Below are 5,248 nucleotides of genomic sequence, written 5' to 3' on the forward strand. Positions count from 1 at the left end.
TCTTGTCCTCTTCTCAGCCCTGCCCTTCCTCTCATCTCCTCTTGTCCTCTTCTCGGCTTTGCCCTTCCTCTCTTCTCCTCTTCTCAGCCCTGCCCTTCCTCTCTTCTCCTCTTCTCGGCCCTGCCCTTCCTCTCTTCTCCTCTTCTCGGCCCTGCCCTTCCTCTCTTCTCCTCTTCTCGGCCCTGCCCTTCCTCTCTTCTCCTCTTCTCGGCCCTGCCCTTCCTCTCATCTCCTCTTCTCGGCCCTGCCCTTCCTCTCATCTCCTCTTCTCCTCTTCTCGGCCCTGCCCTTCCTCTCTTCTCCTCTTCTCCTCTTCTCGGCCCTGCCCTTCCTCTCATCTCCTCTTCTCCTCTTCTCGGCCCTGCCCTTCCTCTCATCTCCTCTTCCGCACTTCTCCCATTCGTGGCCCTGCTCCTCCTGTCTTCTCCTCTTCGTGGCCCTGCCCTTCCTCTCTTCTCCTCTTCCGCTCTTATCCTCTTCGTGGCCCTACCCTTCCTTTCTTCTCTTCTCCTCTTCATGGCCCTGCCCTTCCTCTGTTCTCCTCTTCGTGACCCTGCCCTTCCTCTTTTCGCCTATTCCGCTCTTCTTCTCTTCATAGCCCTGCCCTTCCTCTCTTCCGCTCTTCTCCTCTTCATCGCAATACCCTTCCCCTCTTCCGCTCTTCTCCTCTTCTTGGCCCTGCACTTCCTCTCATCTCCTCTTCTTGTCTTCTCGGCCCTGCCCTTCCTCTCATCTCTTCTTCTTGTCTTCTCGGACTTGCCCTTCCTCTCATCTCCTCTTCTCCTCTTCTTGGCCCTGCCCTTCCTCTCATCTCCTCTTCTCCTCCTCTCGGCCCTGCCCTTCCTCTCTTCTCCTCTTCTCCTCTTCTCAGCCCTGCCCTTCCTCTCTTCTCCTCCTCTTCGTGGCCCTGCCCTTCCTCTCTTCTCCTCTTCCGCTCTTATCCTCTTCGTGGCCCTGCACCTCCTGTCTTCTCCTATTCTTGGCCCTGCCCTTCTGCTACTCTTCTCCTCTTTTTCGCCCTACCCTTCTCCTATTCTCCTCTTATCCACTTCTCGGCCTTGCCATTTTCCTAATCTCCTCTTCTCCTCTTCTCGGCCCTGCCCTTCCTCTCATCTCCTCTTCTCCTCTTCTCGGCCCTGCTCTTCCTCTCATCTCCTCTTCCGCACTTCTCCCATTCGTGGCCCTGCCCCTCCTGTCTTCTCCTCTTCGTGGCCCTGCCGTTCCTCTCCTCAACTCTTCCGCTCTTATCCTCTTCGGGGCCCTACCCTTCCTTTCTTCTCTTCTCCTCTTCGTGGCCCTGCAATTCCAATCTTCCTCTCTTCTCCTCTTCATGGCCCTGCCCTTCCTCTCTTCTCCTCTTCGTGACGCTGCCCTTCCTCTTTTCGCCTATTCCGCTCTTCTTCTCTTCATAGCCCTGCCCTTCCTCTCTTCCGCTCTTCTCCTCTTCATCGCAATACCCTTCCCCTCTTCTCCTCTTCCATTCTTCTCCTCTTCTTGGCCCTGCACTTCCTCTCTTCTCTTCTCCTCTTCTTCGCCCTGCTCTTCTGCTACTCTTCTCCTCTTCTCGGCCCTGCCCTTCTCCTATTCTCCTCTTCTCCTCTTCTCGGCCCTGCCCTTCCTCTCTTCTCCTCTTCTCCTCTTCTCGGCCCTGCCCTTCCTCTCTTCTCCTCTTCTCCACCCGGCCCTTCCTCTCTTCTCCTATTCTCCTCTTCATCGCCCTGCCCTTCTCCTATTCTCGTCTTCTCGGCCCTGCCCTCCTCCTATTCTCCTCTTCTCCTCTTCTCGGCCCTGCCCTTCCTCTCTTCTCCTCTTCTCCTCTTTTTGACCCTGCCCTTCCTCTCCTCTCCTCTCCTCTTTTCTTCTCGGCCCGGCCATTCCTCTCCTCTCCTCATTTTCTTGGCCCTGCCCTACCACTCCTGTCCTCTTCTGCTCTTCTCCTCTTCGTGGCACTGCACTTCCTCACTTCTACTCTTCCAATCTTCTCCTCTTCTTGACTCTGCCCTTCCTCTCTTCTCCTCTTCCGCACTTCTCTTCTCGGCCCTGCACCTCCTGTCTTCTCCTCTTCTTCGCCCTGGCCTTCTGCTACTCTTCTCCTCTTTTTGGCCCTGCCGTTCTCCTATTCACCTCTTCTCCTCTTCTCGACCCTACCCTTCTCCTATTCTCCTCTTCCCTCTTCACGGCACTACCCTTCCTCTCTTCACCTCTTCTCGGCCCTGCCCTTCCTCTCTTCTCCTCTTCTCCTCTTCTCGGCCCTGTCCTTCCTGTCTTCACCTCTTCTCCTCTTCTCGGCCCTGCCCTTCCTCTCTTCTCCTCTTCTCCTCTTCTCGGCCCTGCCCTTCCTCTCTTCTCCTCTTCTCGGCCCTGCCCTTCCTCTCTTCTCATCTTCTCAGCCCTGCCCTTCCTCTCTTCTCCTCTTCGTGACCCTGCCCTTCCTCTTTTCGCCTATTCCACTCTTCTTCTCTTCATAGCCCTGCCCTTCCTCTCTTCCGCTCTGCTCCTCTTCATCGCAATACCCTTCCCCTCTTCTCCTCTTCTCGGCCCTGCCCTTCCTCTCTTCTCCTCTTCTCGGCCCTGCCCTTCCTCTCATCTCCTCTTCTCCTCTTCTCGGCCCTGCCCTTCCTCTCATCTCCTCTTCTCCTCTTCTCGGCCCTGCCCATCCTCTCATCTCCTCTTCTCCTCTTCTCGGCCCTGCCCTTCCTATCATCTCCTCTTCCGCACTTCTCCCATTCGTGGCCCTGCTCCTCCTGTCTTCTCCTCTTCGTGGCCCTGCCCTTCCTCTCTTCTCCTCTTCCGCTCTTATCCTCTTCGTGGTCCTACCCTTCCATTCTTCTCTTCTCCTCTTCTTGGCCCTGCCCTTCCTCTCTTCTCCTCTTCTCGGCCCTGCCCTTCCTCTCTTCTCCTCTTCTCCTCTTCTCGGCCCTGCCCTTCCTCTCTTCTCCTCTTCTCCTCTTCTCGGCCCTGCCCTTCCTCGCTTCTCCTCTTCTCCTCTTCTCGGCCCTGCCCTTCCTCCCTTCTCCTCTTCTCCTCTTCTCGGCCCTGCCCTTCCTCTCTTCTCCTCTTCTCTTCCCGGCCCTGCCCTTCCTCTCTTCTCCTCTTCTCCTATTCCCGGCCCTGCCCTTCCTCTCTTCTCCTCTTCTCCTCTTCTCGGCCCTGCCCTTCCTCCCTTCTCCTCTTCTCCTCTTCTCGGCCCTGCCCTTCCTCTCTTCTCCTCTTCTCTTCCCGGCCCTGCCCTTCCTCTCTTCTCCTCTTCTCCTATTCCCGGCCCTGCCCTTCCTCTCTTCTCCTCTTCTCCTATTCCCGGCCCTGCCCTTCCTCTCTTCTCCTCTTCTCCTCTTCTCGGCCCTGCCCTTCCTCTCTTCTCCTCTTCTCCTCTTCTCGGCCCTGCCCTTCCTCTCTTCTCCTCTTCTCCTCTTCTCGGCCCTGCCCTTCCTCTCTTCTCCTCTTCTCCTCTTCTCCTCTTCTCGGCCCTGCCCTTCTTCTCTTCTCCTCTTCTCCTCTTCTCGGCCCTGCCCTTCCTCTCTTCTCCTCTTCTCCTCTTCTCGGCCCTGCCCTTCCTCTCTTCTCCTCTTCTCCTCTTCTCGGCCCTGCCCTTCCTCTCTTCTCCTCTTCTCCTCTTCCCGGCCCTGCCCTTCCTCTCTTCTCCTCTTCTCCTCTTCCCGGCCCTGCCCTTCCTCTCTTCTCCTCTTCTCCTCTTCCCGGCCCTGCCCTTCCTCTCTTCTCCTCTTCTCCTCTTCTCGGCCCTGCCCTTCCTCTCTTCTCCTCTTCTCCTCTTCTCGGCCCTGCCCTTCCTCTCTTCTCCTCTTCTCGGCCCTGCCCTTCCTCTCTTCTCCTCTTCTCCTCTTCTTGGCCCTGCCCTTCCTCTCTTCTCCTCTTCTCCTCTTCTCGGCCCTGCCCTACCTCTCTTCTCCTCTTCTCCTCTTCTTGGCCCTGCCCTTCCTCTCGTCTCCTCTTCTCCTATTCTCGGCCCTGCCCTTCCTCTCTTCTCCTCTTCTCTTCTCGGCCCTGCCCTTCCTCTCTTCTCCTCTTCTCCTCTTCTCGGCCCTGCCCTTCCTCTCTTCTCCTCTTCTCGGCCCTGCCCTTCCTCTCTTCTCCTCTTCTCCTATTCTCGGCCCTGCCCTTCCTCTCATCACCACTTCTCCTCTTCTCGGCCCTGCCCTTCCTCTCTTCTCCTCTTCTCGGCCCTGCCCTTCCTCCCTTCTCCTCATCTTCTCGGCCCTGCCCTTCCTCCCTTCTCCTCTTCTCCTCTTCTCGGCCCTGCCCTTCCTCTCTTCTCCTCTTCTTCTCTTCTCGGCCCTGCCCTTCCTCTCTTCTCCTCTTCTCCCCTTCTCGGCCCTGCCCTTCCTCTCTTCTCCTCTTCTCCTCTTCTCGGCCCCGCCCTTCCTCTCTTCTCCTCTTCTCGGCCCTGCCCTTCCTCTCTTCTCCTATTCTCCTCTTCTCGGCCCTGCCCTTCCTCTCTTCTCCTCTTCTCCTCTTCTCGGCCCTTCCCTTCCTCTCTTCTCCTCTTCTCGGCCCTGCCCTTCCTCTCTTCTCCTCTTCTCCTCTTCTCGGCCCTGCCCTTCCTCCCTTCTCCTCAACTTCTCGGCCCTGCCCTTCCTCTCTTCTCCTCAACTTCTCGGCCCTGCCCTTCCTCTCTTCTCCTCTTCTCCTCTTCTCGGCCCTGCCCTTCCTCTCTTCTCCTCTTCTCCTCTTCTCGGCCCTGCCCTTCCTCTCTTCTCCTCTTCTCCTCTTCTCGGCCCTGCCCTTCCTCTCTTCTCCTCTTCTCCTCTTCTCGGCCCTGCCCTTCCTCTCTTCTCCTCTTCTCGGCCCTGCCCTTCCTCTCTTCTCCTCTTCTCGGCCCTACCCTTCCTCTCATCTCCTCTTCTCGGCCCTGCACTTCCTCTCATCTCCTCTTCTTCTCTTCTCGGCCCTGCCCTTCCTCTCATCTCCTCTTCTTCTCTTCTCGGCCCTGCCCTTCCTCTCTTCCCCTCTTCTCCTCTTCTTGGCCCTGCCCTTCCTCTCTTCTCCTCTTCTCCTCTTCTTGGCCCTGCCCTTCCTCTCTTCTCCTCTTCTCCTCTTCTCGGCCCTGCCCTTCCTCTCTTCTCCTCTTCTCCTCTTCTCGGCCCTGTCCTTCCTCTCTTCTCCTCTTCTCGGCCCTGCCCTTCCTCTCTTCTCCTCTTCTCGGCTCTGCATTTCCTCTCTTCTCCTCTTCTCCTCTTCTCGGCCCTGCATTTCCTCTCTTCTCCTCTTCTCCTCTTCTCGGCCCTGCCCT

The sequence above is a fragment of the Phasianus colchicus genome, chromosome 3, assembly GCF_987193195.1.
Source record: "Phasianus colchicus chromosome 3, bPhaCol1.hap1.1, whole genome shotgun sequence".
Classification (NCBI taxonomy): domain Eukaryota; kingdom Metazoa; phylum Chordata; class Aves; order Galliformes; family Phasianidae; genus Phasianus; species Phasianus colchicus.